General features: G+C 39.6%; 1 protein-coding gene across 1 annotated transcript in view; it reads right to left on the bottom strand.

Annotated features, from left to right (window-relative positions):
• ATL2 (atlastin GTPase 2) overlaps nucleotides 1-13,417 on the bottom strand; it is an 87,654-nt gene that overhangs the window by 68,937 nt on the left and 5,300 nt on the right. The gene's annotated exons all lie outside the window — the stretch shown is intronic.

Below are 13,417 nucleotides of genomic sequence, written 5' to 3'. Positions count from 1 at the left end.
AAAAAAAAAAAAAAAAAACCTCTAGAGATACTTTTTTATATTGGGGAGGAAAAGCATTTTCTAAGAACTACAAGGTTTTAGGCATTAATAGAATATACGTATATACCCTAGAATATATATCAAGACACATGAGAACATTCAAGTTCTAGTACATATGCTTAAAAATTAGCCTCAACACTTAAAATTAAAACTATTATATCACTCCCACAGGCTTTATAGATTATGCAGCCCAATTTGCTCATTTTAAAAATAAGAAAAACATACAATTAAACTACTGTTTGGGGGGAAATCAAGGCCAGGTCTTATTTAATGTTATTTCATCTACAGCAGTGCTTGTCAAGTTTAACATGAATATACATCATCTGAGTATCTTGTTCAAATACATATTCTGATTCAATAAATCTGGGCTTGAGTTTGAAACCACATTATTAAATCCAAGATGATGCCAACATTGCTGGTCCTTAGGATATAAGGACTAACAAGGTTCACTCTGTTTCACAAGTGTTTAGGTAAGTGCCATTCATTTAATTTCATTTCATGTAGTTTCTAACAATATTAAAATAAAATTTTCAAGGAAGGAAAAAGTTTTCAAGCTAAAACTGTAACGCTCTATTTTTCCTAGGAGACTGCTAATACTCTGATACAACTAGCCACTCCAGGGTTGCTATCAAGGGTTTGATATACCAAAGTTCAAAACAGTCAAGGTACATAAAACAATCTCTACTTTAAAAAGGAAAAAGCTATAGAAATTATTTTAAAATGTTAACATGATATACAGCTAGGATTGAAAACTATCAGCTAGTTGAGCTTTATTAAACTATTAGTCTAGCTCATCCAATCACCTGGGTGAGCTTTTATGACAGTGCTGGGTCTCCCCCACAAGACTGATGCACCCTGGGATACGAGGATTACAAGTACTGACAAAGACACAAACTTGGATTTCAATGAATTTTTTTGAAAGAAAAAAACAGCTATTAGTCAAATAGATACTACAAGAAAATATTTTAACTCATAATCTGGTCCTATAAAACATTAAGAACTTATAAAGTCAAATTTATCTCATATAAAATTAGAACTACAATGCAAATTACAAAAGCAAAAATTTTAAAGACTCCAGGAAAGGACCTATTAACAATTTCAGTTACCAAGTATTTTCTGCCATTAGCCTTGTCCCTTTCTAGCCAACAACAAGAGACCATCCTAAAAGACTTTTAAAAATGCTTTAAAGAGGGCAGGTGCAGTGGCTCATGCCTGTAATCCTAGCAGTTTGGGAGGCCAAGGTGGGTGGATCACCTGAGGTCAGGAGTTCCAGACCAGCCTGGCCAACATGGTGAAACCCTGTGTCCACTAAAAATACAAAAATTAGCCGGGCGAGGTGTCACACGCCTGCAATCCCAGCTACTGGGGAGGCTGAGGCAGGAGAATCGCTTGAACCCCAGAGCCCAGTATACGGAGGTTGTGGTGAGCTGAGATCCCACCACTGCACTGCAGCCTAAGCGACAGAGCCAGACTCTATCGTGAAAAAAAAAAAAAGCTTTAAAGAGTATATAATATCATTCATCTTCCTTCATTACTATTAAATCAGGAAACAAAGAGTTGTTTTTCCTATAGGATTCACATACTATTTTCCACTTGAAATGTACCCCGTTTCCATAGTAACTACCACTGATGTCACAGAATTTTTGCTGTTCCCACTCAAAGAACACTAAGGCATAAAAATGCCTTTATGCATTTATTTAAAAAAATGAAGAAAAATGTAAAATGGTTTACAAGTGTATAAACTCAAACTATTATTCCCAAAGTTTGTCTTCAAATATTAACCAGTTCTTAAAGCATACACCTGAATATAAGTGTACTTTAAAAAAATACTAAAGTTAGCTAGGCGCGGTAGCTCATGCCTGTAGTCCTAGCCCTTTGGGAGACCGAGGCAGGTGGATCACTTGAGGTCAGGAGTTCAAAACAAGCCTGGTCAATATGGTGAAACCCCATCTCTACTAAAAATACAAAAAAATAGCTGGGTATGATGGCAGATGCCTGTAATCCCGACTACTCAGGAGGCTGAGACAGGAGAATCGCCTGAACCCCGGAGGCAGAGGTTGCAGTGAGATGAGATCGTCGTGCCACTGCACTCTAGCCTAGGCAGAGCAAGGCTCCATCTCAAAAAAAAAGAATACTAAAGTAAATTTAAATTTGGTATTTTAAATGAGGTTGAAATTTAAGAAGTCAACTTTGTTAGCCAGTCAGGAGATTCTGGAATGAACGATGGCTCAGGGGAATTTTTTTTTAAGATTTTGGGTGTTTTGCTTGTTTGTTTTGAGATGAGGTCTTGCTCTGATGCCCAGGCTAGAGTACAGTGGCACAATCACAGCTCACTGTGGCCTTGACCCACAGGGCTTAAGTGATCCTCCCAACTCAACTTCCTGAGTAGCTGGGACCACAGGCATGTACTACCACGGTCAACTAATTTTATTTTTTATAGAGACCAGGTCTATGTTGCCCAGGCTGGTCTCAAACTCCTGGACTAAAGGGGTCCTCCTGCCTCCGTCTCGCCAAAGTGCTGGGATTCCAGGTGTGGGCCACCACACCCAGCCTCGGGGAACTCTATAATCAACAAGACAGAAATTCAGACATTCTATTCAGGTTCTGCAAGTCCTCGCATTAAGGCTCTTCATTTCCTTCCACAGAGAAGTCTTAAGAAAATCTCACCTCAAGTCAAGACCAAAAAAAAGGGTCTTGGACTGGCTCTTAGGTACTTTTTTGGGGGGAGATGAGGGATAACATACTTTTGTTATGTGGACCAGATTTTTAAAGAATGAGAGCACACAATATTGAAACTTTCTTACTTTAATATTTTTTAGGTAAGTTGTTTATACCCTAGAGAAATTCCTGCATACATATACAAGAAGAATGAAACATGGTTCCTTGTTCACCAAACTATTGTTTGTAATTACAAAAAAAAAAAAAGTTGGAACAACCTAAATACACATGGATAAATAAAAGTCAGAGAATTGAAATTTATGCATAAGATCTAAATATTTACATATGGATAAGCTTCCACACCAATGTGGAATGAAAAAAATTAAATCAAGCTACAAAAGAATACAGTCTGAACCACTCATCATGTTTTAAACACAACAAAATACTGTATATTATTTATGAAATAGGCAAATGTTATAAACTATTTAAAAACCAGAAAGCATACACCACTTTCAGGACAGACGTATGTATATCTATGAAGAAAGGGGAAAAGAGAAAGGTTATTAGGAGAACCATTCAACTGCATAGTAACATTTTATTTCTCTTTTAAAAAGGATTTGAAATCAATATGGTAAATATTATATATTAGATTAATGCAATGGCTACTTGGGTATCTGTTTTATCTTTCTCTGTCATTTTTGTAAGTTTGAAATACATTACAATTGTTTTGAATGAAACATTTTAATTTGCCTAAAAATTTACTTCCACAGGCAAGAAAACTTACATTTACTGAAATGACTCAATGAAATAATCCTCTCAACAACCCAGTAACTTAGCTATTAGCTTCATTTCAGAGAGAGGAAATGTGGATATTCAAATATTTTTAAAAAAATTATTTAAGATTCTACAGCTACAAGGTAATGCATGCATCAAGATTTCTTTTAAACCCATGCTGTTTCCACTATACCAAACTGCTTTTCGATGTTATAGGATAATTCTTAAACAGATCAGTCATTGTTCCCCAGTGATACAGCCATAGAAAGGAGATTCAAATCAGTCCATATAATGATGCTTATCATTTAAAATAAATCCCTAATATTAGCTAATAAATTCTTATGAGTAAAAAACTAGGCCAGGCGCAGTGGCTCAAGCCTGTAATCCCAGCACTTTGGGAGGCCGAGACGGGCGGATCACGAGATCAGGGGATCGAGACCATCCTGGCTAACACTGTGAAACCCCGTCTCTACTAAAAAATACAAAAAACTAGCCGGGCGAGGTAGCGGGCGCCTGTAGTCCCAGCTACTCGGGAGGCTGAGGCAGGAGAATGGCGTAAACCCAGGAGGCGGAGCTTGCAGTGAGCTGAGATCCGGCCACTGCACTCCAGCCTGGGCGACAGAACGAGACTCCGACTCAAAAAAATAAAAATAAAAATAAAAAAAATAAAAAAATAAAAAACTACAAGTGCAGAATAAGAATGGGTTTAAAGGGCTTGTTTTTGCTTGGGAAAGGTGGATTCACTAACATCTGGTATTTGAGATTTCTAGCTCCCTAAAGTTCCACATTAAACTAGATGTTTGGGAAAAAACTAGAGTAACCAAAATAATCACAATTACAAATACACATAACCCTTCCTCACCATACATATCACAGGGTAAAAAAACTGCTCACTAAAGAAAGGTCAACACATTTGTAATTCAATTATTTATCATGGACCTATGACTGAGCTAATACTGTCAATATTTAATGAGCCACAGCCACACCGTAAAACAGTGAGTCTCACACCCACTAGAGTTTAAGAACCATCTGGGTAACCGGCTCAGGATACAGATTCTTAGACCCCATCTCCAGAGTCTGATTTAGCTGATCCATGGAGTCCAGAAATCTACATTTTTAACAAGCACCCCACTAACCAGCACCATGGCAATTCTGACACAAGGGGTGAAAGGTCTAGAACTGGAGATGCATAAATCTTTATTCTTTCAATAGTCACTGAACACCTACAACACAGTTCTGAGAACTACAGATTCAGTAGTAAAACAAAATTAAGAACAACAAAAATCCTGCCCATAGGAGCTTACATCCTAAAGATAGAGCAAGAGAAAACACGTATGACATCAGCGAGTGTTAAGTGCTACAGAGAAAAGTAAAGCAAGCCAAGGGAAATGGAGGCAGGAGTTGTCATTTAAGACAATAGTCAGAGATAACTTCTACAAGATGACATTTGAGCAAAGAACTGAAAGACATGGACATCTGGAGGAAAAGAGGAAATAATATTAGTAACTTTTTCATCCCTCAAAATAATTTACTGTATGAAATAATTTTAGGTGCTGTAGCTTTTACTACAAAGAGTGAAAAACACAGAGTGCCTACTATGTGCCTATTATCTCTTTAAACCTCAAAATCACTTTGTGGAGTAGCTATGAGTTTCCTTGTTTCCATAAAGGAGGACACTGAAGCTCAGATTAAGCAATCTGCAAGGACACACACTTTGTAAGTAGTCAACTCAGGATGCACGACCAGGTCTTTGTAATTGTCAAAATGCATTATCTTCCAACTAAGCCAAACTGTTAGTGTCTTTATGATCAAATAAGCATGTTTGTTGAATAAACTCAGAACTGAATTCTTATATGCTTAGTATTTCTAGAAACCTGAAAAAAGTTACCAAAAATACAAGTTGTTTATTTAAAAGGTGTTGGGGGGGGGTTATTTATCGTCTTTGTAACAAATCTTGGCATACAGCTATTTTTCCAAAAATTTCCTAGTTAATATTTATTTATACAGTCAGCAAATCATTTACACAGTCTCCCAATATTTGGGGAACAATTTTTTCTTCATAAACTTTCTAGAAGGGCAAGTGTTAAATTGCACACCTTTAAAATGTAGGATGCAATAATAGTCTATTTGCCCATCTTTGGCAAAATATGCACATATATTTAAATATAAGTAAATGTGCAACTCCCTGTTTCCTATTCACTGACTCCAACAATTCTCAGGACACCTACTATCCAATGTGTCATGAATTACGAGGAAGACCTCCCACCCTACCTACTTCACACTGGTAACTAGAGAGCAAGGCACTATGCTAGACAGAAGTACAATCCAATAACAACAGTCCTTACTCTTAACGGTTCTAGCACAAACAAGTATAAAAGGATACTGTAACATAAAGGAAATGCTATTTGAGTAAAAAAAAGCAGCCCTTTTTGGATTATCTAAACTAGGGTTATCAATAAAGACATTCTGAAGACGGCTGCATCTCTTAAGCCCTGAGGATCAGATTAAGGCTAACTTTAAAAATGTAGTCTGGGCCGGGCACAATGGCTCAAGCCTGTAATCCCAGCACTTTGGGAGGCCAAGGCAGGCAGATCATAAGGTCAGGAGTTGGAGACCAGCCTAACCAACATGGTGAAACCCTGTCTCTAGTAAAAATGCAAAAATTACTTGGGCATGGTGGTGGATGCCTGTAATACCAGTTACTCAGGAAGCTGAGGCAGAAGAATCACTTGAACCCAGGAGGCAGTGGTTGCAGTGAGCCAAGATTGCGCCACTGCACTCCAGTGTGGGCAACAGAGCAAGACTCCATCTCAAAAAAAATAAAATAAAATAAAAATAAAAGTATAGTCTAAGAATGCTGGACATCATCCCTGAGGAGTACCACTGACAATTTCAGAGCAGAGGAGAGACAGAATCAAAGCTGTGTTGCAGAGATAAACTCAAAGTGATGAGTAAGAAGTGTAATGAGCAAATCAGATATAAGGCAATTTCAAGAGCCTGGATATAAAGTGAGAAGTCCAAAGTCAAGAGGTGACAGTAAAAATGGAAGAGCCAGTTCTTCAACATCTTTCTTTGGCCTAAGGCCACAGATAACACTAAATTATTCCATATTTGTTATAAGAGACACTCACTTTTCTTACATGCCTTATAAAAAAAAATGCACTACATTTCTATTTCCAGAAGTATTTTTAGTACAATGACTCTAAGAGTTCCAAGATTTTGTAGCACAGGGATCAAGAATTAATCAAAAACAGAGAAGGTTTCCTTGACTCAGGCATATAGTTTAAGCATTCTCTTTTAGGCTCAAAAACTAACTTTCTAAGAGTTGTAAAGTATCAAGCCCATAAAAGAACTATGAAATTTGGGATAGCCAGTTAGTAAGGGAATCATACACACACACACACACATACATACATATACACACACACACACAAAGTCAGAATATTTAAATTTAGAATAGACATTTAGATTGAATAGGGCTACTATGACAAATTTCAAAAAGCTTTATGCCAATACTCTGGAAATTTAGACACTAAGTTCCATTCTGCCACATCTTTCCACCTCTGATGACTGTTACAGCAGCAGCTTAAAAAAAGAGAAGGCCAGGCATGGTGGCTCACGCCTATAATCCCAGCACTTTGGGAGGCCGAGGCAGGCGGAACACCTGAGGTCAGGAGTTCAAGACCAGCCTTGCCAACATGGTGAAACCCTTCTCTACTAAAAATACAAAAAATTGACCAGGTGCAGTGGCTCACACCTGTAATATCAGCACTTTGGGTGGCCAAGGTGGGTGGATCACAAGGTCAAGAGTCTGAGACCAGCCTGTCCAACATAGTGAAACCCCATCACTACTAAAAATACAAAAAAAATTAGCTGGGCGTGGGGGCAGGCGCCTGTAATTCAAGCTACTTGGGAAGCTGAAGTAGGAGAATCGCTTGAACCCTGGAAGCAGAGGTTGCAGTGAGCAGAGATCACTCCTGGGTGACAGAATGAGACTCTATCTCGAAAAGAAAAAAATTAGCCGGTTGTGGTGGTATGTACCTAAAATCCCAGTTACTCGGAAGCTGAGGTAAGAGAATGGTTTGAACCTGGGAGGCGGAGGTTGCAGTGAGCCGAGATAGTGCCACTGCACTCCAGCCTAGGCGACGACAGCAAAACTCTGTCTCAAAAAACAAAAGGTAAATATTCACTCAAATTCCAGACTTGGCTCAATACAGACAAAAGTCCTACTACAAGAGCAGCTGTGAAAAGAAGGGAATGGTGCCAAAAGGAGACAAATAAACATCCTTCCAACTAGATAAAATGTGACTAATAAGAAAAAAAACAAAACAACAAAAAAAAAGTCAGAGCTTCGCACTATACTCTCCTTTTATCCCCTCTCTAGTTTGGCAATTTGAGGGTACATGTCAGGATTCCTTGTAGTAAACAAACACATACGCTCAAAAACAGGAGGAAGGAAGGAGACATTAGCACAGTTTTTAAGTTGCATTTTGAGCCCCTCAGACAATTTTTCCAGGAATTGTCCGGTTATTTAAACCAATTCTTTGCTGTATTTGGCTACAGAAAAACAGCCCCATTCCTTTTTTTAATGAGGCATACTCTAATATCATTTGGTCTTTCAGTTGCCTCTATCTAATTGCTTTTAAGTATTTTTTTAAGCATCTCTTTCAGATTGAAAATTCTCAGAAATCAGGGTCAAATGCTTAAATTATGTCATAAAAAGGTTACCAAAATACTGCCTATCTTTTTATCTTCAAACCAGTGGCAAAGCCTACACTTTGCTCTCTAAGATCTAACCATTCTTCAAAGTGTGACAAAGCCTCCCTCTTCCATGAAATGTTCCTCTACAACTCTAACACATGGCAATTTCTACTTCAGAACATATAAGCTTAATAATAAACTTAACTCACAAATATGCATAAAGTCTCTATGATCTACGCGAAAGCTCAGAGCAAGCACCTGTCCCATGTTATTTTTTGTAGGTATTCGCTACAAGCAGCTCAAAAGCCCTTTTATAAGGTAGCTATACAATATGTCAACTAAAACTATCAAGGGAAAAAAGCTAATTCTTTGTCTAAGTATGGTCCTCTATTTGCCTGTCCCATTCCGGCCTCTAGTCCCAAAAGAAAACTAACCCCAGTCCCTTCATGTCCTACCCTCAAGAGAAGAGATGATAACTTTGTGCACTCAGTACATGCCAAACACTTTAAGACATTATCTTTATTACTATTACTATTATTTTTTAGCAACAGAGTCTCACTATGTCACCCAGGCTCAGTTCCATCCTGCAGCCTCAGCCTCCCAAAGTGCTAGGATTAGAGGCACGAGCCACCGCACATAGCCAAGACATTATCTTTTCATCTTAAAACTTTTCAGGTAGGTTGTTTTTACTTCAGGAAACTAAAACTTGTTTGTAGAGATCTGAACCCAGCTCCTAAGCTTGATTCTCTTCTACCACACTACTAGGCACTAAAAGAGATGCCCACTCTCTGACAATAAAAAGAGATAGGAATAAACAATCAATATATCATTAACAATTTAAGGCCAGGTGCGGTGGCTCATGCCTGTAATCTCAGCACTTTGGGAGGCCAAGGCAGGCAGATCACAAGGCCAGGAGATCAAGACCATCCTGACTAACATGGTGAAACCCCGTCTCTACTAAAAATACAAAAAAAAAATTAGCCGGGCGTGGTAGCTGGTGCCTGTAGTCCCAGCTACAAGGGAGGCCGAGGCAGGAGAATGGCGTGAACCCAGGAGGCGGAGCTTGCAGTGAGCCGAGTTCATGCCACTGCACTCCAGCCTGGGCAACAGAGCGAGACTCCATCTCAAAAAAAACAATTTAAAACAATTTTTTTGGTTTTTTTTTTTTTTTTTGAGACAGAGTTTTACTCTTGTCACCCAGGTTGGAGTGCGACAGTGCGATCTTGGCTCACTGCCACCTCCACCTCCAGGGTTCAAGTGATTCTCCAGCTTCAGCCTCTGTAGTAGCTGGGATTACAGGCGCTCGCCACCAGGCCTACCTAATTTTTGTATTTTTAGTAGAAATGGGGTTTCACCATGTTGTCCAGGCTGGTCTCAAACTTCTGACCTCAGGTGATCTGCCCACCTTGGCCTCCCAAAGTTCTGGTATTACAAACGTAAGCCACCACACCTGGCCTAAAACAACTTTTTAAAAGTACTCCAATAGCACGCCTAAAGACTAAGAGACTACCACTAATAAGTTCAAAAAAATTGCCAATTTATTTAAGAAAAACACAAAAGAAACCAACACACACAATTCTCACCAAAAAAATACAAAATTAAAAAGCAAATATGAAAAATAATTTCCTGCATGCAAACAGGCTTTTATAAAACAATAAAGGAAATACTGAGAAATGTTCAAAAAATATTACAAAGCAATTAATAAAAAGAATTCAGGGCTGGGCACAGTAGCTAACGCCTGTAATCCCAGCACTTTGAGAGGTGAAGGTAGGAGGATCACTTAATCCCAGGAGTTCGAGACTAGCCTGGGCAACATACTGATACTTCATCTCTAAAAAAGTAAATTAAGTAATTCACATTTTCAATTACCATATTACTATTCCAACATCAACTACAATCAAAAAGTTGCAAATTAAACTAGTACTAAGCCCATTTTTACCTGTATGTTGGCATTTATTTTTAATTAACAACACCCACCGTGAACAAAGGTACTTGCAAACAAGCACAAACCTAACCCTGATGAAGAATAAATGGGTAAAACCTTTCTGAATGGATCTAGCCATGTGTGGCTTTACTCTTGAAAATGTACATGCCAGGCCCGGTGCGGTGCCTCATGTCTGTAATCCCAGCACTTTGGGAGGCCAAGGCCGCTAGATCACCTCAGGTCAGGAGTTCGAGACCAGCCCATTTTTAGTAGAGATGAAACCCCATCTCTACTAAAAATACAAAATTAGCTGGGCATGGTGGCACATGCCTGTAATCCCACCTACTTGGGAGGCAGAGGCACAACAATCGCTTGAACTCAGAAGGTACAGTGAGCCGAGATTGCTCTACCGCATTCCAGCCTGGGTGACAGAGTAAGACTCTGTCTCAAAGAAAAAAAAATTTTTTTTTTAGTAGACACAGGGTTTCACTATGTTGCTCAGGCTGGTCTCGAACTGCTGACTTCATGATCCACCTGCCCCAGCCTCCCAAAGTGCTGGGATTACAGGTGTGAGCCACCACACCAGCTAATTTTTTTTTTTTTTAATGAACCAGGCACAGTGGCACACACCTGTAAGTCCCAGCTACTCAGGAGACTAAGGCAGGAGGTTCACTTGAGCCCAGAAGGTGGCATATTTGAGACCCTGTCTCAAAAATAAGTACATAAATAAAAAATAAAAAGTGCTGATAAAAAGAAAACAGCAATTTATGAAGATGTTATTAATAGCCATCTTGAAAAAAATTTAAGAACAGGGGTGTTTTCCCATCAAAACTTCTCTCAGATTTGTCATTTAAAAAAATCAAGACCAGAAGGTGGCTCACACCTGTAATCCCAGCACTTTGGCGGCTGAGGTGGGCAGATCACCTGAGATCAGGAGTTTGAAACCAGCCTGGCCAACATGGAGAAACCCTGTCTCTACTAAAAATACAAAAATGAGCCAGGCGCAGTGGTGGGCGCCTGTAATCCCAGCTGCTCGGGAGGCTGAGGCAGGAGAATCACTTGAACCTGGGAGGTGGAGATTACAGTAAGCCGAGATCACGCCACTACGCTCCAGCCTGCGAGACAGAGCAAGACTCTGTCTCAAAAAAAAAAAAAAAAAAAAAATCAACCCAGCTGGGACAGTGGCTCATGCCTGTAATCCCAGCACCTTGGGAGCCCAAGACAGGCGGATCACTTGTGGTCAGGAGTTTGAGACCAGCCTGACCAATGTGGTAAGACCTGTCTCTACTAAAACATACAAAAATTAGCCAGGTGTGGTAGCGGGTGCCTGTAGTCCCAGCTACTTGGGAGGCTGGGGCAGCAGAATCGCTTGAACCCAGAAGTGGAGGTTGCAGTGAGCCAAGTCTGTGCCACTACACTCCAACCTGAGCAACAGAGCAAGACTCGATCTCAAAACAAAACAAAACAAATCAGTCCCTGGCCCAGCAGGGTAGTGCAAGCCTGTAGACCTAGCCACACAGAAAGCTGGAGTGGTGGGGGCGGAGGGCACACCCCAGAAGTTCAAGGTTGCAGCAAGTTGTGATTGAGCCACTGCACTGCAGCCTGGGCAACAAGACTAGCCCCTATCTCTGGGGGGGGGGGGAGGGGAGAATTAAAGAAAAAAATATAAAAAGATTAAAAAAAAGATTAGGAAATGGCAAAAATCAACTCCCCGATTCTGATAAAGGTGAAATTAAACCAACTTTTGGCATCCCACAAATTCATTCATTGAAATGTTTAAAAAGCTCCCCATTTACTGTGCCAACTTTCCTCCTTTAACGAGTTTCTTTATAGAAGGCTTTCAAATTTCTAAAGTGCTTTTATAGGTTTCACCTCTTTAATAAAAAAAAAAAAGAAAGAAAGAAAGAAATGGCTGGGTATGGTGGCTGATGCCTGTAATCCCAACACTTGGGGAGGCCGAGATGGAAGGATCACTTGAGTCCAGGAGTTTGACACTAACCTGGACAAGACAGGGAGATCCCATCTCCACAAAAAATTTTAAAAACTAGTCAGGCGTGGTAGTACACTCCCAAAGTCTTAGTTACTCAAGAGGCTGATTCAGGAAGACTATGTGAGCCAGGGAGGTCAAAACTACAGTGAGTGGTAATCACGCCACTGCACTCCAGCCTGGGCAATAGGGCAAGACCTCGTTTCAAAAAATAGAAACAAAACAAAATTTAAAAAAAAAATCACTGTAAGTTTGCTACAGCAGATATTAACCACTGGGAAGGGGAAAAAAATGTTACAGAAAAACATTACAGACCCAGGCAGGGTGCAGTGGCTCATGCCTGTAATCCCAGCACTTTGCGAGGCCAAGGTGGGTGGATCACCTGAGATCAGGAGGAGTTCGAGACCAGCCTGCCCCACATGGTGAAATCCCATCTCTACTAAAAATATAAAAATTAGCTGGACATGGTGGCAGACGCCTGTAGTCCCAGATACTCGGGGGGCTGAGGCACAAGAATCGCTTGAACCCATGAGGTGGAGATTGCAGTGAGCCAAGATCACGCCACTGTACTCCAGCCTCGGTGACAAAGGGAGACTCTGTCTCAGAATAAATAAATAAATAAAAATAAAACATTACAGACCTAGTATTAAAATCTAAGTCTCCATTCCAAATCCATTTCAAAAGTCATAGGAAGTTTACAGAACTAAAGTTAAAATGTTAAAGATGGATGTAGTTCTAATCACTGTCCATGACTCTATTCTAAAGGATTAAATGAAGGGAAAAATAAGGTTTTATGAGATTCACTGTTAGTATGGTTTCAAGTTAATAGGGGTTTTTGTTTGTTTGTTTGTTTGTCTGGCAATCCTGTGCATAACAGATCCAAGTTAGATTTTGCAGATTTACTGTTTGAAAAGCCAATGCACTATACAGTCAAGTCAGCCCTCCATATCTATGGGTTCTACATCCATGAATTCAACCAACCAGGAATAGAAAAATTCTTTAATTGCATCTGTACTGAACATGTACAATTTTTTCTTGTCATTATTCCCTAAGCATACAGTATAACAATGATTTACATTGTATTAGGTATTACAGTCTAGAGATTAAAGTATACGGGAGGATGCACATAGGTTCTATGCAAATAATATACCATGTTATACCAGGGACTGGAGCATCCTTGAATTCTGTCATCAGAGGGAGGTCCTGGAACTAATCTCCCATGGATACCAAGGGACAAGCGTACTTGGAAACTGCTGTAACTACTCATATGAAATCCTGTAATTATGCACATGTACCCTAGAACTTAAAGTATAATAAAAAAAAAAAAAAAGAAA

The sequence above is a fragment of the Colobus angolensis genome, unplaced genomic scaffold (genome assembly GCF_000951035.1).
Source record: "Colobus angolensis palliatus isolate OR3802 unplaced genomic scaffold, Cang.pa_1.0 Scaffold15, whole genome shotgun sequence".
NCBI classification, from domain to species: domain Eukaryota; kingdom Metazoa; phylum Chordata; class Mammalia; order Primates; family Cercopithecidae; genus Colobus; species Colobus angolensis.
This window is presented reverse-complemented; position numbering and strand designations above follow the sequence as displayed.